Below are 27,381 nucleotides of genomic sequence, written 5' to 3'. Positions count from 1 at the left end.
ATTCCAGACCTGGAGGGCAGATGAGCCGCAGCCAGACATCTGATTTCTCAAGCAGGTTTAAAGGGCTTTTCCCAGAGACCCTGAGCTCATTTCTCCTTTCTGTGTCTCCGAAGTGCCAAGGCAGCAATTTGGATCTCAAACGCCCTGATAGGGGTGCAGCCAAGTTCTTTATTGCACACAATGAATTTGTTATGTGGGGATTCTTTGGCCTAAAGGATGACTTAAAGTCCTGATGTTCCACTGCGTCCTAGCCTGGCCAGTGCTGAGGGGCAGAAGAGCTGCCTTGCTTGCCTGTCTTCTGAGAGGATGGTTGTGGACACCTGAGATCAGGGACAGATGCCCTGTGGACTCCAGTCCTGCTGCTGGCTGCTCCTGTTTATTGAGAGCTTTGCAGGCCCAGAGAAACCCATTTATCTGCAGTCCCACAGCAAGAAGCTGCAGGGCTGAGATTTGCTCCCAGTCCTGTATGACCTCAAAAGCCCCTGCTCTTGATCCTGAGGCCACACTCTCTCAGCCTGGTGAGTCTGTGGGCCCAGCTGCTCCAGGGGTACCGCACCCCCTCCCAGCCCCAAGTTCACCCAGGGGCCTTATAAGATGCAGTAGGACTGAGCCAGAAGCCGAAGGGAATGACAGACTGGGGCTGAGGTTCCTGGGTCCCTGACACTCACAGACTGCTCCAGCGCTCGGAAGCCAGAGACTCTGTGGTTTCCTGCTCGGCTGAATTCTCCCTGGAGGCAGAGGAAGGAGGTGCTTTGCCATCTCTGGTTGTGGGGCTTTATCTCTGGAAACTCTGCAGTGCGTGTGAAAAACCTGTGGACCGAAGAACGAGGAAGGAAGATTAAAGAGGGAAAGGATTAAGATCTACAGGGCTTCCCATGCTCTGCAGAGCCGCTCTCAGAAGCTGCTCTTCGATCTCTCTATTAGGCGACCCGACAGCTGCCAGCTCTGGAGGTTGAGAAGGGCTGAGCCCCTCACCCCAGCCTGGAGCCACTGAGAAAGCAGCATAGTCAGGACGAAAAGACAGGAAGGGCGAGGGTGGGGGGCGGTGGGGTTGGGAGGTGGCGGAACACAGATGTGGATTTCACTGGAATAAAAGGGCAGACGGGGAGGGCAGAGCCATGGATGTGTTCCATGAGTGCCATGCTGCCGGGTGAAGGGACCCTGGCCTCCCACCCATCTCCCTCCCCACCTGGATTGTGAGCTACCCCCAAACTTAGCAGCTTAAGGACAACAATAAACATCTCTATATTCCAGTTTCAGGAATATAGGGTCAGGAACCTGTGGGCAGCTGAGTTCAGGGTCTGTCCTGAGGTTGCCATCGTCAGGGGTCTCGCTGGGGCTGGAGGACCCGCCTCCAAGATAGAACTCACATGGTGCTGGAGTCCTCCTGCATAGGCCTCCCCACGTGGTGGCACTCCCCAGAGTGGATGATACAGGAGAGAAAGAACCAGGCCAAAGCGGCCATGGTTGGTTTTTGTTTGTTTGTTTGTTTGTTTTTTAGATAGGGTCTCACTTTGTCACCCAGGCTGGAGTGCAGTGGTGAAAGTTCGAGCCCACTGCAGCCTCGAACTCCTGGGCTCAAGCAATCCTCCCACCTCAGCCTCCCAAGTAGCTGAGACTTTAGGCGGGCACCACCACACCTGGCTAATTTTTAGTTTTTTCTTTGGTAGAGATGGGGGTCTCACTATGTTACCCAGGCTGGTCTCCACCTGGCCTCAAGTGATCCTCCTACCTCAGCCTCCCAAAGTGCTGGGATTACAGGCATGAGGCCACTGTTGTGCCCAGCCCCCTACCATGGTATTTTTATGAACTGGTCTCAGAAGTCTCATACCATCCTTAAGGTCACCCATTATTGTTCCCAGCTTCCCCTGCACTCCAGACACTCACTGCTGACAGCCAGGCTTCCAGGGGTGCCTGCAGTGGCTGTGTCTGATGCCAACATGGCCAGCCCCTAAAGGTTGTGATGTCTGTGTCCCCAGGACCTCTTTTCAGATATCATGATGGGGTCAACTTCAGTCTAGGGAAGGTAGACCCTCCAAACTTTGCACCATCCCACACCCTTCACTCACCTCCACCCTCCTCTCCTTGTTGCCCCGCTTATAGCCACATCTTCCATCTCCAAAGAAGATGCTCTCAGCAGTGACTGGAGCATGGGGAGGCTGGAAACAGTAGGAGCCCACTTTTATGGAGTGCTTGCTATATGTGAAGTTGGTACTGAGCACGGTAAAAGTTCTAACTCGTTACAGCCTCTCTGCAGGGTAGGTGCCTCCCATTATACAGATGGGGAAACTGAGACACAGGGAGGGTAAGCAGCTTGCTGAAGCCACACAGCTCTCAAGTGGCGGAACTAGGAATTGAACCCCAGTACTCTGCCTCCAGAGCCCACGCTGTTAACCTTATAGTTATAGCATTTGTGACGTGAGGCAACATTTCCTTTCCACAAGAAAGCCACATTCATCAGACAGGGATTGGAGTTCAGGGTACAGCAAGAAAGACAGAGGTTAGACACCTGGAGGGCTTTCCAGGCCACAGGTAGTGAGGCCTCAGTGCAACTTTGTTCCCTGAGGATGTTCAGAAAATGAGGTCTTCCCAGGCTGTGTTGAGCACAGCCAAAGGCTGAAGGGCTATGGTCATTGTTTTTAAATTAAAAATTGTGATAATTTATACATAACACAAAATGTTCCATTTTAACCTTTTTCTTTTTTCTTTTTTTGAGATAGGGTCTTGCTCTGTCACCCAGGCTTGAGTGCAGTGGCTCGATCTTGGCTCTCTGCAACCTCCGTCTCCCAGGTTCAAGTGATTCTCCTGCCTCGGCCTCCCGAGTAGCTGGGATTACGGGTGTGTACCACCATGCCCAGCTAATTTTTGTGTTTTTAGCACAGATGGGGTTTCACCATGTTGGCTAGGCTGGTCTCGAACTCTTGACCTCAAGTGATCTGCCCGCCTCAGCCTCCCAAAGTGCTGGGATTACAGGCATGAGGCACCGCGCCCGGCCCAGTGTAACCATGTTTCAGTGTACCATGCAGTGGCATTAAGTACCTTCACATCGTTGTGTAGCTGTCTCCACCGTCCATCTTCACAACTGTTTCATATAGTCTTTTCTGGAAGTGTCTGCTGGCCCCAAGGCCGTTGGCCAGCCTGGACTCCCTTCCTCCCTGCCTCCCTGACGTGGATGGCGCTGCTGGCAGGGGCAGGACAAGCACACGGAGGGAGGGAGAAGGCACGGCACAGACTTTCCTCTTCAGAAGGGAGGTATTAAAATGATCCACCTTTGACGCTCACTCTTGGCTTCAAAGACCCACGGCAGCTCTGTGGAGGATGAGCCGTAGCAATGGTGTGAGAGGGTTTATCAATAGTACCTGGAGCAGAGTAACTCATAAACCTTTCATTAGTTTTACATCGATGATGGCCCAAGTCCTAGGAAGTAGGTTTAGGCTGGAAGATGGATGTCTCCATAAATCATCATCTCGGCAAATTAGGGAGTTGGAGGCAGCCTTTTTATAGGATTTCCCAGCAGCTCACTCGGGAAGCTCTGCTTCTTTGCTCCCGTTCTGAGCTGATGCCAGATTTTGAGCCTCATGTGCTTGGATGGAAAATGCAGTCAGAGGCTCCGAGAAGGGCCTGCCCAGGACTAGGAGGAAGAGAGCACCACACTGCTCTCCCTGTCCTTGGGTTCCTTCAGGCCTGGCTGCTGCTTTTATGGCCTTATCTGCCCATCTTGTTATCTACAGAGGGAGCAGCTTTCTAGAAGGCATTTCTTTGAGAGAAAGAAATGGAGACAGTAGCAGCAGCAGCAGCAGCACAGGCAGAACAGTTTTAAGATCTCTCACCAGGCCAGGCACGGTGGCTCACGCCTGTAATCCCAGCACTTTGGGAGGCTGAGGCAGGAATCACCTGAGGTCAGGAGTTTGAGACCAGCCTGGCCAACATGGTGAAACCCCGTCTCTACTCACAATACAAAAATTAGCCAGGTGTGGTGATGTGTGCCTGTAATCCCAGCTACTTGGGAGGCTGAGGCAGGAGAATCGCTTGAACCCGGGAGGTGGAGGTTGCAGTGAGTGGAGATCACGCCACTGCACTCCAGCCTGGGCGACAGAGCGAGATTCTGTTTAAAAAAAAAATCAAAAAAGATACCTCAGCAGACATGAGAAAAAACATGAGGAGAGCTTCTGTTTGCTAATGAGAACAATAATAATAATAACAGCACTCTTGGTGCCTGCCACATAGCCCATTGTCAGTACGGATCAGATGTTATTAAGGATTTACCTTTATGTTATTATTATCATCACCCTCTCATTTTACAGATAAGAAAGCTGAAGTCTGAGAGGTTAAGTGATGTGCCTCTAAGATCAGCCCAGGAGCAGCCTCTTATTGACTTGACCTTCCTACCCTGCCTTCCCCTCTGCGTCTCAGTTTCTTCCCATCTCTGAAATAGAGAATCAATTTCAGTGCTCCCCATTCCCCAGAAATGAAGCTGGAGAGGAGTCAGACGGGAAACACAAAGCCTAGAGCTCCTGGGGAAGACGATGCCCCTGCTCAAAGGGCAGGGAAAGCTGTTCATTTTGGGACGATGTCCACATCTTCTATTTCATGGCACCATCTCAAAGGCAGAGCAGGCTGTCCACTTCAGGACGACTTCCACATTGATGGCCTTGGCAGATGTTGCTTATTCCCATTTTACAGATGAGGAAATTCATCCCTTGTCCCCGCCTCCCCGAGTTTCAGTCCCACAGCTAGTAAATGGTCCAGGCTGGCTGGAACTGGGTCCTGACTAGTGTTGTGGTGTCAGAGGTCAGTGGGCAGCTCAGCTAGTGCCGCCAGGCTCCCCGGAGGGCCATGTCTCCAGACAGGATGTCAGGTCATGGGTCCCTGCTACTCCCTTCCCCCTGGGCAGGGGTCCTCTCAGGTGGCTCCCCTCTGCTTTGCTCTGCAGCCCCAGCCTCAGGTGCTCCTATGCCAGCTTCTCCTGCCCACCCTTTCTGTCCCCCAGGGCTGCCCTAAATGCTCAGACAGACTAATTACAAGCGCTGGCAGAGAACCGTGCTGCTGATTTGGCATGTGGGGCTTTAGGACTCAGTGATGCTCACCAGCGCCGGCAGGCTCCCTGACAAATCAAAGACTTTCCCATTTCCTTTCCTCTCTCCTTCTCTTGCCCCTGGAGGATGAGCCAGCCTGCCAGCGAGTGAGCCAGTGAGCCAGTGAGCCAGAGGTGAGCTGTTGAAGTCTGTGCGGCATGCTGGCTGTGGAATGAGAAGGCTCTGAGCAAGCCATGTCCCAGGAGAACTTTTACTCAGGAATAATATGCATGAGGATTTATTTCCTCATTGCTGGGCTTCCAGCAGAAGTACAGGCACGTCTCTGCTTGGCTCCGGCAGGGGAACTCGGCTCAAAGGTTTCAAGAAGCAGCCGAAGATTCTGATTCAATGAACACTGAGCACGTTCCATGTGGGAGGCTCCATGCCAATAGCTGTGCCCACTCATCCCATTTAACTTCCTTTACTTTTTTTTTTTTTTGGTACTGGGCCTCTCTGTGTCATCTAGCCTGGAGTGCAGTGGCATGATCATGGCTCACTGCAGCCTCAAACTCCTGGACTCAAGCAATCCTCCCGCCTCAGCCTCCCTCCTGAGTAGCTGGGACTACAGGCATAAGCCCCCATGCCTGGCTAATTTTCAAGCTTTTTGTAGAGCTGGGGTCTCACTCTGCTGCCCAAGCCAAGTCTCAAACTCCTGGCCTCAAGTGATCCTCCTGTCTTGGATTCCCAAAGTGCTGGAACTACAGGTGTGAGCCACTGCACCGGGTGGTCCCCAGTTAGCTTGGGAATACCATGGTGCGCCCATAGCCCCTGTCCTCATGTAGCATTCAGTCTTGTGGAGGTAGAGATGCATAAACCAGCTGTGATATTGTGTACTAAATTCTACATGGCCAAGTGTGGTGGTACACGTCTGTAACCCCAGCACTTTGGGAGGCCAAGGCGGGAGGATTACTTGAGGCCAGGAGTTCAAGACCAACCTGAGCAACATAGCAAGACCACCATGTCTACAAAAATTAAAAAATTAACCAGGCATGATGGTGGACATCTGTAGTCCTGCTTAGTCAGGAGGCTGAGGCAGGAGGATCACTTGAGCCCAGGAGTTTAAGTTTGCGGTGAGCCATGATGGTGCCACTGCACTCCAGCCTGGGTGACAAAGTGAGATCCTGCCTACAGGAGAATCCCTTGAACCTGGGAGGCAGAGGTTGCAGTGAGCTGAGATCACACCACTGCACTCCAGCCTGGGTGATGGAGTGAGACTCCGTCTCAAAAAAAAAAAACAAACCCCAAACCAAAAAACAAAACAAAACACACACCCCAGTAAATTCTACAACAGGTATAAGTCTGGGAGACTCCAGGTGCAAAAGAGGGTGTACTTAACCTCTACCTGGGGGGGCTGGAAGACTTTCTAGGGGGATGGCATCTAACCTGAGCCCTGAGGAGTTAGCCAAGCAACATGAAGCATTCCAGATAGAGTTATCAGTTTGTATAAATGCCTGGAGGTGAGAGAGCATTAGTCTCTCTCTCTCTCTCTCTCTCTCTCTCCACTTTTCCAGCACTCTTGTGACTGCACACTCATCTGGATGCTGGACTGGCTGTGTCACCAAACAAGGCAAGCAAGCTCCCTGCTTTGTGGTGCTCATATGCTAGGGAATGTGGCCATTCAGGTGACCCGAAGACGTCTTGAGGCTGGAGGTAGACATGTGGAAGGGACCGTGGCCCCTGGCCTTCCCAGAGCACCCGGGCCCCATCCTCCATCCTTCTGCTGAGCCTGGCAGCTAGCCCCAAGCCCTCCTGCACCAGCTAGCTGTAGGGAGATCACCCAGGCCATGGCAGGAGCCTGTGCCAATGTTTTAATAGCCAGGCCGAGGCCTGCTGGGCAGCTCTGCTAATTACAGTGATTAATGTGTTTAATTTACTTAGAAACAGTAATGTGTCATCACTCTGTTGTCACAACCCAGCTCCAGAGTCTGCTCCCTCCCCTCTCCCCGCACAGGTGCCCCCCAAGCTCCTGCAGGCTCCCCACGGTGGCCCAGCCTCCCTTGAGTCCAGTCACCTGGCCCTCCCATTCCCATGCCTGTCTGGGGCCTGCCTACTGTCTCTGTCCCGGTGGTGCAAGAAGGAGCTCTCTTATCCATCCCCACTGCTAGAGCGCTGTGTGGCCGCAGTGGTCAGGGAAAGTGGACCTTCTCATCCTCCAAGTCACCTTTGCAAGAAGCAGAGAGAGCCCCTGATCTCTAGCTCCCTTCATCCCTCCCCCGACCCCCACTTGTCCCATGTGGCACTCACCTCTAGCTGAAGTCATTTTATGTGACTTCCTGTTTTATGGCCACCTTCCGGCTCTGGAGTGGGACAGGGACCTTTCCAGGTGCTCTGTTTGTTGAACGGAGGAATGAATGAAAGAGTCAAATCCCCCACTCCGTGTGCCTCCACCCTTATAACAGGATGAGTTTGGATCTGGTGCTTTTCTCCTCCAAATCTCATGTGTCTCCCTTGCCAGCTCCCCTTCCAGGTAATGTCTATAGGGGACAGGTGGCCCAGTGTCTTCATCCTACAACAAGAGAAATGTTAAGACCACACTGCACAGAGGTGAAGCCCGATTATCTGAATCCATTGCTATGTTAGCTGGAGCAGCGATATCAAGACCAGCACACTTCTGTGTGTGTGAGATGGAGTCTCACTCTGTTGCCCAGGCTGGAGCACAGTGGTACCATCTCGGCTCACTGCAACCTCTGCCTCCCGGGTTCAAGCAATTCTCCCATCTCAGCCTCCCGAATAGCTGGGACTACGGGTGAATGCCACCACGCCTGGCTAATTTTTGTATTTTTAGTAGAGACGGGGTTTGGCCACGTTGGCCAGGCTGATCTCAAGCTCCTGACCTCAGGTAATCTGCCTGCCTTGGTCTCCCAAAGTGCTGGGACAGGTGTGAACCAGGTGCCCTGCCAAGACCAGCACGCTCCTGCCCCAGCGGCCAGAGGAGCCGCGTCTTGACTTCTAGGGGATGGCTTCAACCTCCAACTTGAACGAACTTTCTTTGGCTGCTGTCATTTCCTGGTGCCCCCAGGGAAGGCAGAACTTCCTCATGCCTGGCAGTCTTCTCCTGATGTCCAACCTGACTCTCCCTTTGGACCCACTCTGCTCTCCGTCAGTGGAGTTGGGTGGGGGGCCTGAAGGAGAGGGGCCTCTTCTCAGGGGCAATCTAAGAACTTTATTCCACCTGCCAGGCCCTCTGGTCCTTCCTGGCGCTGGGACTGCCTCATTGCCTGGGGGGGCGTGTTTGTTTTGCTTGCTCACTGACTGCCACGCTTGCCCCAGTAGGCAGCCAGCTGGCAGGAAGCCCACGGGAGCCCTTCTCTCACCCGTGCCTGGCATGGCCAGGGCTGAGTCGGGGCAGGGTTGGGTGGGGTAGGCTGTGTCTTCACTTACTCTCCCTGCGGGGGTATGAGATGTCACCTGCTAGTCCTTCAGCCCAATTAGGACAGGACAAGGACAATGCAGAGAGAGGGATTGCAGCCACACTGAAAACCAAAACACACCTCAGAAGGGAAGCGAATTAGAGAACCTGAATGCTACCCTAGGAACCACAGCCCCCACCTTGCCATTAGATGTCTGTGACTGAGTCTCGTTGCATCTTGCTCGGCCTCAGTTCCTCCATCTGTAATGTGAGAAGGGAAGAACAGGAGGATCCCTTGAGCCCAGGAGTTCAAGTTTGCAGTGAGCCGTGATCACGTCACTATACTACAGCCTGGGTGACAGAGTGAGACCCTGTCTCAAAAACAAACAACAAACAAAACAAAAAACCTAAATAAATTCTACAACAGGTATAAGCCTGGGAGACTCCATTGCAAAAAAGGATGTACTTAACCTCTACCTGGGGGGACAGGAAGGCTTCCTGGGGGAATGGCAGCTACCCTGGGACCTGAAGGATCTGAGGAATTAGCCAGGCAAAGTGAAAAGTGTTCCAGGCAGAGTGATCAATTTGTACAAATGCCCAGAGGTGTCTGATGAGCTGAAAACTAAGGTCTCTTTTAGTTCTGGGATTCAACACAGACAGTTCCTGCCTGAAGACACAGCTGAGAATGGAGCAGGGTAGATCTTTGACCCCTCAGGGGTGACCCGGCACTTCCCAGAGGCGCTGGGACCTGGGACCTAATGACCACCACCCCCACACGGGAGAGCTGTTGGGTCTCTGAAGGCCAGGCAGGAGGCCAGGTTGATAACTGACTCCTGCCGTGGGGGAGCCGGCCTGGCTTCATCAGTATGCAGGGCCTGTGAGGAGTGCTTAAGAAAAACTTATTAATTTCCCCTCCGCAAAGACTGAGAGTTCGACGGTAATCACAGTATCAAGTCGTAATAATAATAAAATCCCTCCCGTTGAAAATCACGGTTGGGACTCTGGAGAGTTCAACAGGAAAAGATTGTATTAAGATAAAGGAGATTAGAACAGGGCAGACATTAAAGGTTGTCATTGTCGGGTAAGTCACATCAGGGAGCCCCCAGGACTGCTGTATCCCAGGGAGGGGGCGAGGACCCCGTCAATGACCTGGCAACCCCACTCCATCCGCCTCCCGCTCACCCTGGAACTCTGCCTCCTTCTGCCCTCGAAGGCTAAGATACACAGGTGGCTCCGGAGCAAACGTGGGAATCAGATGTCCTGCCCTGAGGACCCTCATTCTGGGCAGAGGGTGGAGCACTGTACAGGTTCTGGAGGAGGACAGAGATCTCTGCTCTAGGTTAGGCTCTTACAGTCTAGCCTGATGGTGCTCTTCAGAATATGTGCCCAGTCATGCAGGGGCCTGGGGGTGGGGTGGTGTTTCTGGGTCACCTGTCCTGTTGGCATTTTCCTGGTGAGGATGAGAAAGGAGGATGAGCTTGCAGAAAGGAGGTGATGGGGCCGGGCGTGGTGGCTCATGCCTATAATCCAAGCACTTTGGAAGACCGAGGTGGGTGGATCACTTGTGGCCAGGGGTTTGAAATGAGCCTGGCCAACATGGTGGAACCCTGTCTCTATAAAAAAAGTAAAAAAAATTAGCGGGGTGTGGTGGTGTGTGCCTGTAGTCCCAACTATTTGGGAGGCTGAGGCAGGAGAATCCCTTGAACCTGAGAGGCTGAAGTTGCAGTGAGCCAAGATTATGCCACCGCACTCCAGCTTGGGCGGCAGAGTGAGACTGTGTTTCAAAAAAAAAAAAAAAAAAAGGATGAGAATACCAGGGCCCCTGGACACTGCCCTGCCCTGCCTCTGGGACATAGGCCGAATCAGAGAGGGTGTCCCAACCTGTCAACAGGGAGTCCCAATTCCAGTGGAAAAGCCCAAATAATTCTAGTGAGATATTATCAAGATGAGAAAACACTTGCCCAGGTGCCAGGTGACCACTGCCCCCCAGGGCTGGGGCTGGGTGGGGCGCAGGGCCAAGCCAGGGGTGGCGATCCTTCTCTTGGACATCTTCACTTGGGACAAATGAGAGGGTTCTCTAGGTCTAAAGATGCAGCTGGATCTGAAAGTTACACTAGACTTGGGACAAGAAGCTACAAGCTGTGAATGACGGGGGCGGGGCCACATGGAAGAAAGGAGTTCATCGTGGGCTTCCCCGGTTATTACCAAGTGGCCCTATAATGTGGAGGCTTTGAGTCCTGGCTCAAAAGGTTTTAGCTCTGCATCCTTGGGCGGTTTCTTAACCTTTCTGTGCGTCAACTTTCTTATCTATAGAATGGTGGTGATAGCATCGACTTAGTGCTGTGATGAGGATTCAATGTATCATTATAGTGAAGAATTATAAACAATAAAGGCCTGCTTTTATCTCTTAATTGCCCTTCTTGCCTGAGGTCACACAGTCAATAGGTGGCCAAGACCATCTCCTGCCCATCACCTACCTTTTTTTTTTTTTTTTTCCAGACAGAGTCTCACTCTGTCCGCCAGGCTGGAGTGCATGGGGTGATCTCAGCCCACTGCAACCTCCACCTCCTGGGTTCAAGTGAGTCTTCTGCCTCAGCCTCCCGAGTAGCTGGGACTACAGGCATGTGCCACCACCAAATTAGAAGGAATGCTAATTTCAGAGGCAGAGATACATTCTGGGAAGGAGAACTTACAGAACGCCCAGCTAATTTTTGTATTTTTAGTAGAGACGGGGTTTCACCATGTTGGCCAGGCTGGTCTTGAACTCTTGATCTCAAGTGATCTGCCCACCTGGGCCTCCCAAAGTGCTAGAATTACAGGCGTGAGCCACCGCGCTCGGACTCATCACCTCCTTTCTGCAGGCTTCTCCTTGCGGAGTGCAGTGTGGCGGCCAAGGGCTTGGGCTTTGGACCCAGAGTGCCTGGGGTTCACATCCTGGCTTTCACTTGGGCCAGGAACTTCAATTCTCATACTCAACTTTCTCCCTTAGGAAAGGCGAAAGTCACCCTCCCAAGGTCAAGGCGATGCTGCTGGGTAACTTTCTGAGTAACTCAGAAAGGGGCAGCTGAGGCAGGCAGCTTTCCCTGGGGTCTCTGGCCCTAAGCCCCACCCCCCGTCTGTGGCTGTTAGGCCCAGTGGGACAGTGCTTCCTCCCCCTGGCCCTCCAGGTGGCATCCAGCCCTCTGCGGCTGCAAGCCATGGGCACCAAGGACGGTTCTGAAGTCGCCGTGAGTTTATGAGGCTGAGCGGAGAGGACGAGGCGTGTTAAGTGTAATGGGGTTGTGTGAGATTAATGTGAGGCCGGGTGAAGCAGCTAAGGCAAGTCGTTTTGGCAGTTAATATGTACATTTAAGGAATGATTTGAGAGTGTGAAAACATTTAAAAGGAATGCTAATTTCAGAGGGAGAGATACTTTCTGGGAAAGAGAACTTGCAGAGGACAGAGCTGGGATGGGGCCGGGATGGAGGTGCCAGGTGACCCTGCTCAGAATTCAGCCCCCTGCAAAGTTTGTCCGGGTGCTCCCAGGGCCTCTCTGTGCCCACCTGCCTCCAGGAGCACAGGCCTCTCGGAAGACCCGAAGCGGGCACTGGGTGGGAAGAGCTGGGCTGGAACCTTGTGGAAGCAGGGTCCTTGTTCGTCTGCATTGTGGAGCATAGGGAGTGGAGGGGGTGCAGCTCAGGCGGCTTTGTGGAAGGGGTATCATTTGAACTGAGCTTTGAAAATGGGTTGGGAGGAGAGGGTGGAAGCATGTGGATTTGAACTTTTCATCCAGGAGAGAAAGGTGCTCTGTGACTGAGCCTGTGATCCGGGTAGGATAGGGCGGCCGGTATAAGAGGGGAGACTCAGCTTCTTCAGGCCTGTGTGCGGGCTTCACTAGGGTCCTGGAGAGCAGGAGGCCAGGAAGAGCAGCCTCCTCCTCCTCCTCCTCCTCCTCAGGGAGCTCTCCCTCTCCTGGACCCTCTGGATGGGAAAGGTGGAATCTCTGCTCTGAAGTGCTTTTTTTTTTTTTTTTTTTCTGAAGCAAGTTATTGCTGTGTCTCCCAGGCTGGAGTGCAGGGGCACAATCACAGCTCACTGCAGCTTCGCAGCTTCGACTTCCCGGGCTCAGTTGATTCTCCTGCCTCAGCCTCTCAAGTAGCTGGGACTATAAGCATACACCGTCACGCCCGGAGAATTTTTGTATTTTTTGTAGAGATGGGGTTTTGCCATGTTACCCAGGCTGGTCTCCATCTCCTGGACTCAACTGATCTGCCCGCCTCGGCCTCCCGAATTGCTGGGATTACAGGCGTGAGCCGCTGCACCTGGCCCCACATGCTCCTTGATGGCGCAAGCCTCCTCAGCCCTGCTAGTGAGATTGGAGACAGGCCCTTCCTTCCTGGAGTTTGATCTTTCAGCACCAGAAAGTGTGTAACCCGGGATCTCCCGGGAACCCCTCGGCTCTAAGACCCCAGCCCTCCCATCCACGGATCCAGCCTAAAAGTGGAATGAGCTGATCCTCAGCTTCCCGTCCCATCTCCACCAGAGGCCCAAGAGCCAAGGAGTTAGTGCCGCCACAGCTGGCTGCGATGAAAGCCTTTACAAGTGCCCAGTGTGGTTATTAATAATGTCTCCCGTCTCTGAATGCCTCTTTAATTCCTCTGCTTAAACCACTCTGGAATCCATAACACTTGCCCCTTAGCCTGTGGTTATTCCGCTCCCTTAATGGCCTTTTATGGAGGGACCTTATTGAAAGCTTTTCCCCAGCCTGAGTAAATCATGTCCTCTGGGTCATCCTTGCCTGCAATTTTATTAACTTCTTATGAGAAGTCAGAGGGACCAGAGGGAGGCCAATGTTTCCTCCATGTTCTCTCCTGCCCAGGCCCAACACTGTCCCTTTCCTGGCTGGGATCTCAGAGGAGGAGATGGCTGGGGATGTTGGAGATCAATAATGTTTGGAATGTCTCAACTCAGTGCCCTTGCCTCCTACACTCTCATCTGTCAGTCCTTCTAGGTGGATAGGGACTGGGAGACCAGGCACTGTGAACTGGACAAGCAGGGGACACTGGGAAGCAGGGGCAAGTGCCAGGAGGGACAGGATACAATCAGTTACCTGGTGCATCAGTTAACTGATTCAGTGGTTACCTGGCACACAGGTTACCTGGTGCATCAGTTACCTGATTCATTGCTTACCTGGTGCCTTGGTTACCTGGCGAATTGGTTACCTGGTTCATTGGTTAGTTACCTGGTGCGTTGATTACCTGGTGCATTGCTTACCTGATGCATCAGTTACCTGATTCATTGGTTACCTGGTGCATTGCTTACCTGGTGCACAGGTTACCTGGTGCATCAGTTACCTGGTTCATTGGTTACCTGATGTGTTGATTACCTGGTTCATCAGTTACTTGACTCATTGGTTACCTGGTGCCTTGGTTACCTGATGCCTTGGTTACCTGGTGCATCAGTTACCTGACTCATTGGTTACCTGGTGCATTGATTACCTGGTTCACTAGTTACCTGGCTCATTAGTTACCTGGTGCACAGGTTAACTGGTGCATCAGTTACCTGGTTCATTACTTACCTGGTGCATTGGTGCATAGGTTGATTACCTGGTTCATCAGTGATGTGGCGAACACCAGGTTTGGTAGCCGAAGTGGGGGGCCGAACCAGAGCCAGACACTGGGGCCAAAAATTGGGAACTGGGAAAGGCCAAGGACCATGCTAACATGAGATGATAACCGAGGAAGCTGTGTTCTGGGGAGAGGGAGCATATGAAAACTCTTTTCTTTCTCCTGTGTTTTTTAGAGCTGCTCTAAAAAATATAAATATAATTTTTTTAAAAAGGCAATTGGGACCCTAGGAAATGGAGATGACTGGGAAGAAAAACAGGAGATTCCCCCTGGACATCTGGGAATGCAAGGGTTTGTGGCTTTGGAATGGCTTTCAAGGGCCCCGTGTGCTTCTCTCCTGCCCCAGGAGAAAGAGGGGAGGGGAGCAGGAAAAATAATGGGAAAGGTGGAAGAGGGCACTGGGGCTGGGGACAGGGTGTCGCTGGGGAGTGGGACGGGACTTCTTAAGGGAGCATAGACCCATCTCTGCCGTCTGCTCCCTGGGCCAGGGGCGGGGGCATTCCCCAGAGAAGGACCATGTCAGACTGACATTCAGCTGCCCCGTCTTGTGCCAACTCTGAACTTCCCTGCAACCTCCAGCTCCTCCCTCTGGCCTAAGAGAAAGTCAGACGAGCCACCCGGCCCAGCTGTGGAGCTCCGCTGAACTTCTCCCCACGGAGAGCTTTAGAAATCATCTCTATGACTGGCGAGCCACCCGGCCCAGCTGTGGAGCTCCACTGAACTTCTCCACACCCGGCCCAGCTGTGGAGATCCGCTGAACTTCTCCCTGCAGAGAGCTTTAGAAATCACCTCTATGACTGGTGAGCCACCCGGCCCAGCTGTGGAGCTCCGCTGAACTTCTCCCCGCAGAGAGCTTTAGAACTCATCTCTATGACTACGCAGAAAGGAGGCTGGGGTGGGGGTGGCCAGGGGTGGGGCTGGATCCCAAACCTGGAGGGGCCAGTGTCTTCAGCTATCCCCAGGAAGGGTCTTAGAGGGGTTTCCAGCCCTGACCGACGACCGGCAGCAGAGGTTTTGCCAATTCTACCTGGAATCTAGGAAGGTGGGTTTGGCATGAGCAGCTCTGTGAGGAGCCCCTGCCACTGGTGTCACCATCTGGACCAGCCAGGTCATTGGAGGAGGGTCCTGTGAGTCCCCTCGCCTCCCACTCCAGGAAGTAGAGTGAGCACCAGACCTGAAGTCAGGAATTGGGCTATTCCCACCTCTCACCAAGAGGCTGCAGTCCTGACCAGGCGCAGGCTCACGCCTGTAATCCCAGCACTTTGGGAGGCCGGGGCGGGCAGATCACTGGAGGTCAGGAGTTTGAGACCAGCCTGGCTAACATGGTGAACCCCGTCTCCACAAAAATACAAAAAAACAAAAAAATTAGCCAGGCGTGGTGGTGGACGCCTGTAATCCCAGCTCCTTGTGAGGCTGAGGCAGGAGAATACCTTGAACCCGGGAGGCAGAGGTTGTAGTGAGCCGTGGTCACACCACAGCACTCCAGCCTGGGTGACAGACTACATCTCAAAAAAAAAAAAAGAAAAGAAAAGAAAAAAGAAAAAAAGAGAGAGGCTGCAGTCCTGATTCTGACCTGTGGCAGGGGAAATAGCTGGCTCTGGCTGCCCCAGCCCCTCCTTCGTTCGCCTCCGAGCTTGGAGCTAGAAGCCAGTTGATGCCCTCCCCTCTCCCTGCTTCCCTGAGCCGCTGGCAGGCACTGGCACTTCCCCTGTGCCAGGCTCTGTGTTGAGGGCTTTACACGTATTATCTCATTTAATCCTCTCGCCCACCCGGCCTACATAGACTCTCCTCAGTGACTACTTTCCGTTCGCCCCTGTTCTCCACTTCTAGCCCCGATAACAAGTCATAATATGCATTTGCTTGTTTACTTGTCATCTGTCTTCCCACTTAGACTGTGAATTCCTTTTGTTCTCTGCAGCATCCCGAGCACTCGGTAGAAGGCCTGGCTCACTACATACATTTTTTTTTTTTTTTTAAATAAATGAGGGACTTAATCAAGTGAAGAGGCTCAGAGTCATTTTCTCAGGATCACCCAGCTTATGTCTGTAGAGCTGGAATCCACACCATGTTGCTGAGGGAACCTGCTCCCCTGTGAGGACAGGAGCTGCTGGGAGGGGTTTGCGTTTCAGGCCCTGCACAGAAGCCAAGAATAACTGAGACCCTGGTGTCTTTACATTCACCTCTGCACGATGAGTTGAGTTTCCCAGTGGTGCTGGGAGCAGAGCCGGATCCTCCCCTAAACTGGAGGCTGGCTATTGGACACCCTTCCTGGCCTGAACTCTCTTTCCTTCCCTGCAGGGAAGCTCAGGCATGGCTGCATGCTCTGGCTGGGAGTAACAGTGAGCCTCAGGCTGGGGAAGCAGAGAGACAGCAGAGCATACACCCCCATATGGATGTGGAGGATATGGGAATAAAGGCCATGTTCCTCACCCCTGCTTGGAAAGGGCGAAGTGGGAGAGGCACAGCTCATCTGCCAGCACTGTCAACACAGCCTGAGGAATAGACCCTGAGTCTGATGACTCCATCCCCACCGCTACCTACCGCTCCATTCCCCTCACCTCACAGCTGCATGACGGAAGGAGCCTCTCCCTCCCACTCAACTCCTACTCTCTGTTTTCCACCCAGCAGCCAGAGTGGTTTTTAAAAGAACAAGCCAGGCTGGACGTGGTGGCTCACGCCTGTAATCCTAACACTTTAGGAGGCTGAGTCAGGAGGACTGCTTGAGGGCCAGGAGTTTTGAGACAAGCCTGAGCAAAACAGCAAGACTCTGTTTCTAAATAAAAGTAAAAAAAAATTATCTGGGCTTGGTAGTGCACTTGCATAGTCCCAGCTACTTGGGAGGCTAAGGTGGGAGGATGATTTGAGACCAGGAGGTCAAGGCTGCAGCCAGCTGTGATCATGCTGCTGCACTCCAGCCTGGGCAATAGAGCGAGACCCTGTCTCAAAACAATAAAAATAAAAGAACAAACCAGATTATGTCATTGCTGGCTTAAAACTTTGAATAGCTTCCTATTCTACTTACAAAATAATCCAGGCTGGGCACAGTGGCTCACGCCTGTAATCCCAGCACTTTGGGAGGCCAATGTGGGTGGATTGCTTGAGCCCGAGAGTTCAAGACTGGCCTGGGCAACATGGAGAAACCCTATCTCTACAAAAAATAGAAAGATTAGCTGAGCATGGTGGCACATGCTATAGTCCCAGCTACTAGGGAGGCTCAAGATCCCTTGAGCCCAGGAGGTCGAGGCAGCAGTGAGATCTAAGGGCTGACTGCTTCTTATCATTCAGGTCACAGCACAGATGTCACCTCTCTGCAGAGCCTTCTCCTGACCACCCCCAACCCAGCACGTCCTATCTCCTTTTCCTGTTTTATTGCTTCACTGCGCTTGACATTGTGAGTCTAAAGTCTAAGATTACATCGCTTATTTTATAGTTTCTTCTTTTCGTATCTGTCTCTCCCACTGGAATGTCAGCCAGCTCCATGAGGGCAGGGACTGTGTCTGGTCATTGTTCTGACTCTAGGGCCCTGAACAGCGTGCGCCTCATAATAGGTGTTCAATAAATGTTTGCTGAATGAATGAATGAATGAATGAATGAATGAACATTTCACGTTGGAGGGAGGCTTGCTTGGGGCATCCCTGCTGGGCAGCTTAGCTCCTTCCTGCCCCAAGGCCTTGCTATGCCAATACTAGGAGGTGAGGAGAGGGGCAGGGAGGGAAGTGGGGATGCGGCCAGAGCTCCCAGCCTGAGTGCCACTCCTCAGGTGCTGAGCCGTGGGGGTGACGGCCGCTCTGAGGGAGATGGATGACCTGTACTGGGTGGCTGCCCCGGGAAGCCGCTTCCTATTAATAACAGCAGTAGCACTGCCAGGAGGGGAAGGGAAGGGAGGCAGAGGCAGCAGAGATGGGATAATGCCCCTCACCCCTCACCAGGCCGGGAAAATGACATCGTATTTTCTAGAAGACAAGAATGCCACTTTTAAAAAAAAATTAGGGCTGGCTGGTAAATGGGTCTGTGTCTGCTCTGCCGCCCTCCCTGTGGACGACCCCTCTGTGCATGGAGGCTTCTTCCCTGGCTGGGTGGACCCTGCAAGCAGCCAGAGGGATGTCCCCCTCTTAGCTCTCCCCTTGACTGGGCCAGCCCCAAACAGAGGCCGTGACTGAGAGGGAAGTGTCTGCACCCTGGGGCTGGGGAGGGTGAACTTTGTCCAAACTCCTCTGACTCCTTTCTCTGAGGGTGGTTATTGAGGAACTGAAGTGAAGGTGAGTATGGGAGGGAGGAGGAGGAGAAGGAGAGGGAGAACAGAGATGGAGCAGGCTGCTGGGTGGCAGACTGGGGCATGGGCATGAAGGCCCAATCTGGCCCCACCAGATACCTGGCTTTGCCCTCATCCTGGGGCAGGCAGGGGGCATTGAGGAGCTGGCAGAATGCCGCTTTCTCTCCCAACAAGAAAAGAGCCCCGTCACTCATTTTCAGGGGAAGCAGCATGCTGTCACCCCGCAAGACACCTCTGTCCCCAGCACAGTAGCTCCCGATGGCTGCCCAGTGAGGATGCTGTGGACAGGTCCCACTGTCCCCCCAGGCTCTGGCGTGCTCCCCCCAAACCCGGATGCCCCAGCAGGACCCCCAGTGGCCCAGGTCTGTGGCCATCCTGGTTCCTGGCTCCACTGTCTGTCCGGAGCCCCCCTACAAGCCTCCATCCCCCACCAACGCCCTCCCCACCTCACTGGGCCACAGCCCCAGCTTGGTCTCCATCTTCTCACTCAGCCCTGCCTCTCACTGGACCTCACTGCTGCCCAGCCCCGTCCCTTCTTTGAGCCCTGATCTCCAATCCTGAGTCCTCTGGCCCCAGACACGTCTATACTTCCATGACCAAGGGTCTTTGTAAATTCTTCAGGCACTCTCCAGAAGCCCCAGTCCCCTCATACTCACAGCTCTGAACACAGCCCAGCCCTGTCCCTAAAACCCAGACAGGACCCCCATGTGCCATGACCTCCCACTCTCCAGTGCGGCCCCTAAGAGCTCAGGGTCGGGCTTGGCATTAGCCCGGAGGCCCGGAGCCTGCTCATTCAGTCCTGAGCTGACAGAGAATGTCGTTAGCAGGTTCCTAACTGGGCCACACCTCCTGGGCTGTCAGGATGGCTTATGCCAGAGAAGCATCACACTCCGTGTATGTCACTCCTTGGGGTGGTGGTACTTGGTGGTGCCGGAGACTCCCACATGTACTTGTGAAAAGTCTCAGTCCCCCATCTCCTTCCAGCCACCTCTCTGTCACCTCCCTCTGCTGGGTTGTGGAGGGGTTGGGTATGTCTTGGGGTGTCCCTGTGTGGCCTCAGGCATCATTTTTCACTCTCTTGGGGGTTGAGATTTCTTCTCCGGGCCCATTCACCCCGACTCCCATGACCCTACCCGACCATTTCCTAAGCAATAACCCCGTATCCAGCACTGGGCTAAGCAGGATCTTCATGGCCTTACAAGGTGGGACCTGTCATTATTTCCGTGCTCAGCAGAGGAAATGGAGGTTCAGCGTTGTCAAGCTACTTGCCCAAGGTCACAGAGCTAAAACCTGGTGGAGCTGTGATTAGGCTATAGGTCTGGGTGGCTCCTGCCTGAGTTCCTGGGGCTCAAGTTACCCCACATGAAACTGGGAGACCCTGTGTGGTCATTTCTTGGTGCCAGAGTCTGGGTGAGGGGCACAGGCAGAGAAGCTGGGTCTGGAACAGTCTGTCGGGTTGGACACTGTGATCTCCTCCCTCTGAAGCAGGAGATGCAGCCACAGGCCGTAAGTGAGTGTTTATTCAAAATGAAAGGAAATCTCCCGAACAAAGCAAGAAACTCAAAGAGAGAAGAGCAGGGTCTGGGTGGGAAAGAAGAGATTATCCTGTCCCTGACCTTCCCCAGCAAAGCAGGCATGGCTAGAGCTGTCCTAAGCCAGCACCAAAGAGTGGGCCCCTGGCCAGGCGCAATGGCTCACACCTGTAATCCTAGCACTTTGGGAGGCCAAGGAGGATCACTTGAGGCCAGGAGTTTGAGACCAGCCTGGGCAACATGGTGAAACCCCCTGTTCCTACAAAAAATAGCCAGGTGCCTATAGTCCCAGCTACTCAGGAGGCTGAGGTGGGAGCATTGCTTGAGCCCAGGAGTTCAAGGCCATAGTGCGCTATGAGCTTGCCACTATACTCCAGCCTAGGCAGCAGAGTGATACTATGCCTCAAAACAAAACAAAACAAAAAAACCCAACAACAAAGCAGGCCCCGAGGAGGCCTGTGGCAGGGGCCTGAGGGGTGGTGCAGGTAGGGTTGGTGGGGTTTTCCTGAGTCATGCCTCTAACTAGATAATAATGATGCCTACCTTGTTGGGGTGTCATGGGAATATAGAGTACCTATAGTGTATATGCAGTGTATATGTACACATATAGTGTATTTATAGTGTACCTCTAGTGCATAGATGGTGTATATAAAACATATATAGTGCATATGTGCTCTGTAGTGTATATAGAGTGCATATGTAGTGTACGTGTAGTGAATATACAGCACATGTGTAGTGCATATATAGTGTGTATATGAAACATATATACATGAAATGTGCACTATGTGTGCACTACATTCCATTACACGTGTGCATTACATTACACATCTATCATATATGTGGCATACATGTAGTGGACATAGAGTGTATATGTAGTATATGAATATGTAGCGAATATACAGTGCATATAGAGTACATATGTAGTGCATATACATCACGATATATAACTACACGTGCATTACACATACACTGTATGTGCACTATATATAATATATATGTAATCTATATGTACTGTATGTTCACATATATGCACCATATATGTATAACATTACATTATGTTACATGTGTAACATTACATTACACATGTGCATTACAGCACACATATATATGGTCTGTGTGGTGTACATGTAGTGCCCATATAGTGTATACATAGTGCATATGTATATATAGTATATATATGCTATAGTATGCATAGTGCATATGTAGTTTATATGTAGTGAGTAAACTGCACATATAGTACATATGTAGTGCATATATAGTGCATATATAGTATCTCTATTGTACATGTGGTGGACATGTAGTGCACATATGGCATATATATCGTGTATGGCATATTTATAGTGCACGTGTGGTGCGTATGTGGTGCATATACTGTGCATATGTAGTGTGTATACATACAGTGCTCAGGGACGGTGTGCCTCCTGCCTGGGTTCCAGGGGCAGGCGCTGCCATCTCCTCTCAGACCCCCAGGGGGCGCACCTCCCCCACCCCGGCAGGACGTGTTCAGGCAGCAGCTTCCCTGCAGACCCCATGCAAGCAGGTGCTTTTTATTTAGACTGATTTATTATTGAAACAACTTGAATCAGCTTCAAAGTAAGTTAAATGAGAAGAGATCTTCACCCCTAGTCTCATAAATCAAGCGGCATTCAAAGAAAAGGGAAAACAAAGAAATCACAGAAGCCTGGAAACAGATGGGCTTTCGTGGCCTTGTATTCCTGCCCTCTCTGCTAGGGCGCGCTGGGAACCCGTCTTCCTTTCCTTCCTTCACCTGAAGATCCTGGGTGGAAAGCTGTGCTCCTCCTCCCCCTCGTCCCCCTCTTCCCCTCCTCCTCCTCCTCCCCCTCCCCCTCTTTCCCTTTCTCTTCCTCCTCCCCTTCCTTCTCCTCCCCCTTCTCCTCCTCCTCCTTCTCCACCACCCCCCCCCGTCCTCCTCCCTCTCCCCCTCTTTCACCTCCCCCTCCTCCTCTCCCTCCTCCTCGTCCTCCCTTTCATGGTCGCCAGGGAGAGGCTGCTGTCTCCATAGCAAGGGCTGGATTTAAGTTGGGGACCAATTACCCTTTTCCCTTATGCCGTGCACATGCCCAGAGCCCCTTTCTAGCCTCAGGGCTCCTGGTGCCCTGTGGGGCAGGGGAATGTCTCCGGGCAGTGTGGTTTGGGGTTGGGAGTTGGAAGGACTGTGGTTCCTGGATGATTGTGGAGAGATGTGAATTTGGGAATCTGGCTGTGAGGCCGTATGAGGCTGCCCAGTGTGTGGCTGTTGTGCTTTGTGTCCCCGTGTGTATGTGTGTATGTCCCCGTGTGTGTGTCCTCCTGTATGTGTGTCTGTATGTGTGTGTCCCCATGTGGGTATGTGTGCGTGTATGTGTGCTTCCCCGTATGCACACAAAAGCAGCTGAGCATTCCTCAGGCCTGGCCTGGAATTTCAAATCCCCTCGGGATGAAAGGGAGCTGCTGGTTGCCTGTTCTGTTGCCCTAACTACGGTCGCTGCCTCTCCCTTATGCCAAGCTGCCCACAGCTGAGAGCAATTCAGGGTCTCCCTCTCTCCACAGCAAATCCTGGCTGGGGACCCCACTCTCCTGCTCCACAGGCCACCTGGACGCACTGCCCAGGGCCATGGGAGGGACATCTGCAGCAGATGGACATCAAAAACTAAGGCCAATGGCTGGGCGCAGTGGCTCATGCCTGTAATCCCAGCACTTAGGGAGGCCGAGGCAGGAGGATCACCTGAGGTCAGGAGTTCAAGACCAGCCTGGCCAACACGGTGAAACTGTCTCTACTGAAAATGCGAAAATTAGCCAGGCGTGGTGGCGGGCATCTGTAATCCCAGCTACTCAGGAGGCTGAGGCAGGAGAATCACTTGAACCTGGGAGGTGGAGGTTGCAGTGAGCTGAGATCGAGCCACTATGCTCCAGCCTGGGCTACAGGGAGAGACTCTGTCTCAAAAAAAAAAAAAAAAAGAAACTAAGGTCAATTGCCAGTGAACAATGAGACAGCGTGGGGGTGAGATGGGAGGACACACCAGGAGGGGCTCAAGAAATGCCAGAGGCAGGAGACAGATGGGACCAAGGGGCATAGAGCCTGCTCCAGTGGCTCCTCAGAGTAAGATGGGCCAGAGAGGGAGGCAGGAGACCAGAAAATACCAAGGAAGAAAAATCTAAGGCAAAGGAGACCAAGAAACAAAGGAGAAGGAGCCAGACATGCAGCTGCAGGGACAAAGACACATAAGCCAGGGCGAGAGAGACAGAGCGAGAGTCGCCTCCAGCTGGGGCTGGGTGGGGAACTTGGATCCCACCAGGGCTGTGGATTTGGAAGGTTGCTTGCGGGGAGGCAGGCTAATTGGCGATTTCACCCAGGTCCTCCAGAACGTCTGCAGAAAAACAAACCCACTAAACGTCTCTCACCGTCTGTCATCTTCATTTTGCTTTTGTTTTCAGAATAAAGAGAATCTGAAACTCCTGAGGAGGAGCGGTGCAGGCGGCTCTCAGGCTGTCTCCCGTTCTGCTCTTTCTTCATGCTTTTCTGGTCGGAGTCTTTGTTCCGCAGCTACTGGCCCTGGTTCAGGCCAGCAGCCTCTCTGACCCGGCGTGCTGGGGTCTCCATCCCCGTCTCTGTCACACTGTGGTCTGGAGCGTCTGGTCTCTCACTCCCCTCCCCCTCCCTCCAGGCTCTGCCTGAGCCACCCCACCCGCCTTGGCGCACATGGCTGCTGCTGATCCCTGCTACTCTCAGCTGTCTCCGTGGCTCAGCCTGCAGATTGACAGGGCCCATAAATCACTGTGGCAAGGCAGGGCCCTGGGAAAGGAACAAGGGGCCAGGTGCTGACACGGCTGGCCTTGGGAGCTGGGGCTCGCAGGTTTCTGGTGAATTGTTGGGGCGTGGAACCTGTGGCTTCTCTCCCAGCTAAATGGAGCATTTTGGTTGCAGTGCCTGTGTCTCCTGCCGATTTTCTCCAGCTCCCTGGAAGGTGGGACGAGAAGAAATAGGTTGAATGTGAAGCAAGTGGGATTTGGATTAGACTGAAAAGAAGAACTTGCCGTGATGAGGCTTAACTTTGGAAAGCGGAAACACTGGGATGGGAAATGGTGAAATCCCTTGGCAAGGAGTTGGTAAAATCTAGATGGATCCTGTCTGATGATTTATAGTGCTGCCTGGAGACAGGGGAATGAACCAAATGATCCACTTGACACAGAAGCCCTTGCTTTGTTTGGGGGGGACCCGGGGGGCCAGGAGAGCAAAGAAGTTACCAGTAGGGGTTTGGGGGACATGCAGCTTGGCAGTAGATCTCAGCTCCCCTCTGTCCTGCTGTGTGATCTTGAGCAAGTGACTCAAACTGGCTGGTCTCTATCTGTAAAATGAGGATAATCTGACTTCATAGAGTTGCCCCAAAGCTTCAAGGGCAGTGTATGCAAAGGGCTCTGCACAGTGCTTGGCACAGAGAACTTTTAATAAAGCACAGTTATAGGCCAGGCATGGTGGCTCATGCCTGTAATCCCAGCACTTTGGGAGGCCGAGTTGGGCGGATCATCTGAGGTCAGGAGTTCAAGACCAGCCTGGCCAACATGGAGAAACCCCATCTCTACTAAAAACACATTAGCTGGGTGTGTTGGTGCATGCCTGTAATCCCAGCTACTTGGGAGGCTGAGGCAGGAGAATCTCTTGAACCCAGGAGGTGGAGGTTGCAGTGAGCCATGATCACACCATTGCTGTCCAGCCTGGGTGACAGAGCGAGACTCGCTCTCAAAAACAAACAAACAAACAAAACAGTTATTATTATCAGGCAAGATACTCAACCTTTCTGAGCCTCAGTATCTTAATTAATAAAATCCTAACCCTCACTTACTCATTCAACACACACACCTGGAGAGCCCCAACCACGTGCCAGAACCCATCCCAGGCTCTGGGGACATAGCAGTTCACATAACAGACAAAATTCCTATCCTTGCAGAACTAACATTCTAATTAGGGGGAAGGGAGAGAGACAAACAAGAAACAAATAGATATGCTATGAGAAACTAAAGCTGAATAAGGGGCATAAAGAGTGATGGCTGGTGCAGTGGCTCATGCCAGTGCTTTGGGAGTCCAAGGCAGGAGGATCGCTTGAGGCCAGGAGTTCAAGACCAGCCTGGGTAACATAGTGAGACCCTGTCTCTACAAAAAATTAAAAACTTAACTGGGCATGGTGGTGTGTGCCTGTAGTCCCAGCTACTTGGGAGGCTGAGACAGGGGGATTGCATGAGCCCAGTAACTCAAGGTTGCAGTGAGCCACGATTGCACCATTGCACCCCAGCCTGGGCATCTTAGAGTGAGAATCCATCTCTTAAAAAAAAAAAAGTGATAGATAGGAGAGGCTATTTTATATAAGGTGTCCAGACAGGCTGCTCTGATAATATTTCAGCAGAAACCTTCAGGAAGTGAAGGAGTGAGCTGATAGGGGATGTAGGGTGGAGCATGCAGGCAGTGGGAACAGTGATTGCAAAGGCCCTGAGTCAGGTGAGTGTGGTTGGATTGGAGCCCAGGAGGGGAGAGTGGGAGAAGCCATCGAAGAGGAAACACATAGTTCATTGTGAAGGCTTGTCTATTGGCCTGTGGAAATGCGGCACTCTTGCAGAATTTTGCTAGTGGAGTTCACCTGCCCTGGGAGGCCCTCTGGTTTCAGCATCCTGGGTGAACTTGATCTCCGGCTGCTCCTATCTGTTCAGACCTAGAGAACAGCAAGCCCAAGTTTCCATCTCCTGTTTATAGCTGTCTGTTCTGCTCTGTTTCTGATCCATGGCATGCAGCCATGACTTTTTAATTTACAAAATCCTTTATTGCCGTAAGTGGAGAGGAGTTTCATGCATGCAAACTTGTCCCAACCTGGCAGCTTCATCTTCATTTTGTAAATGTTGCAATGAAACTCCGGGAGGTTCTGTGCTTACTGGAGGCGTATGGGCCATATGGTGTGGAGGAAGGGCTGTGGTTGACCACTGCTTTATAAGCAGTTTTGTAAATGTATATATTTCAAGATGACACACACATACACACACACACACACACCAGTCCCAGAGTGACACAATCATAGGGCCATTGCCAGAGCAATCATGAGTACTGAAAAAGTGAACACATGGCCTCTGCACACCAGGTCCCAGGCCGCAGCTGTGGCAGACATCCCTAATCAATCACAGAACTCCTTCGTGCTGAGCTCAGATGCAACCTCAGAATCCTGGAAAACCTACGTGGGGTTGATTCATAAAAGGAAGTATTGGCCATTTTTGCTGCAGGGGCAAGCTGTCCTTGGGGGGCCTTTCCTGGGGGATAGGGAACAGCATTGGCATAATCTCGGGACTTGGAACCCTGTTCTTGAACCCTTGGCAGCATTCTCTGCCAGATTATAAACTGACTGCAACTCTGGAACGTGAGACAAAATTAGTGCAGCCTCAGAGAGTGCTGTCTCGAGATTGGCTTTCCAGCGAGTGACTGGGTCTCCTACTCACCCCACAGGTGGTGCTGTTTGAGTCCCTGGTAGGATTTGTTCCAGCTGCCAGACATGGATTAGGCTTTTGACTGTTGAGCCCAGACAAGGGGACCAGCTGTTTAATGAGCTGGAGGAGGAAGTGGCTCCTGAAAGCAAGTCCTTTGCTTGGCTCAGGCATGCAGATCAGACATGGAACCAGAAAAGCTGCCTTGCCAAGGTTGGTAACCAGAGGGAAATGAATGATAGCGATCTGACAGGGAAGGATAAGGACAGGAGAGAAGAGGGGAGGCAGGGAGAGGAGCTGGAGGGGAGGAGCCAGGAGGGAAATCATGGACCAGCCTTTGCCTAGACCCCAGGGCTCTGCTGCAGGCTCCATAACCCTGGCTTCTTTTGCTATCAGCATCATTGCGCCTTGGATCCTGGAGATCCTGAGGCATGTATATGATCTAGGTGTAGGCTAGATACAGATTTATATTTATACCTGGAGACAGGATAACCCGGGTTCAAATTCCTGTTCCTCATTCACTTGCCTCAGTTTCCTCATCTGCAAAATAGGCTTCATGTTTCCATGAGCAGGGGTGTAATGCTCCCGGACTTCCCCACCCTGTCACATTCTGCCATTGAGCTTTTGGTAAATGTTCAAACTGCCATTTGGACCTTCATCCATGGGATTTCAGTGTCTCTCTCTTGATTGGATCTGAACTTGGTGGAGGAGGTGGTGGGTTTATTCATTAGAACCCACAGGCCGGGCACGGTGTCTCACACCTGTAATCCCAGCACTTTGGGAGGCCGAGGCGGGCGGATCACGAGGTCAGGAGATCGAGACCAGTCTGGCCAACATAGTGAAACCCCGTCTCTACTAAAAGTACAAAAAATTAGCCAGGCATGGTGGCGGGCGCCTGCAGTCCCAGCTACTCAGGAGGCTGAGGCGGGAGAATGGCATGAGCCCAGGAGGCAGAGCTTGCAGTGAGCCGAGATTGTGCCACTGCACTCCAGCCTGGGCGATGGAGCAAGACTCTGTCTCAAAAAAAAAAAAAAGAACCCACTGAACATTAATGGCACCGACCCACATGTTTGATGTGAAGATTAAG

At 52.4% G+C, this 27,381-nt stretch overlaps 1 protein-coding gene and 1 long non-coding RNA gene across 2 annotated transcripts in view; one reads left to right on the top strand and one right to left on the bottom strand.

The window, feature by feature from the left end:
* UBIAD1 (UbiA prenyltransferase domain containing 1) overlaps positions 1-27,381 on the top strand; it is a 122,076-nt gene that overhangs the window by 37,320 nt on the left and 57,375 nt on the right. The window lies entirely within an intron of this gene.
* LOC135967362 (uncharacterized) lies at positions 159-23,470 on the bottom strand. The gene is made up of 4 exons (XR_010581405.1): positions 23,238-23,470; positions 7,320-7,581; positions 3,040-3,309; positions 159-810 (listed from the first exon to the last, which is right to left on the bottom strand). It is a non-coding gene; the product is annotated as an uncharacterized lncRNA (long non-coding RNA).

This window comes from Macaca fascicularis, chromosome 1 (genome assembly GCF_037993035.2).
Source record: "Macaca fascicularis isolate 582-1 chromosome 1, T2T-MFA8v1.1".
In the NCBI taxonomy this organism is placed as follows: domain Eukaryota; kingdom Metazoa; phylum Chordata; class Mammalia; order Primates; family Cercopithecidae; genus Macaca; species Macaca fascicularis.
This window is presented reverse-complemented; position numbering and strand designations above follow the sequence as displayed.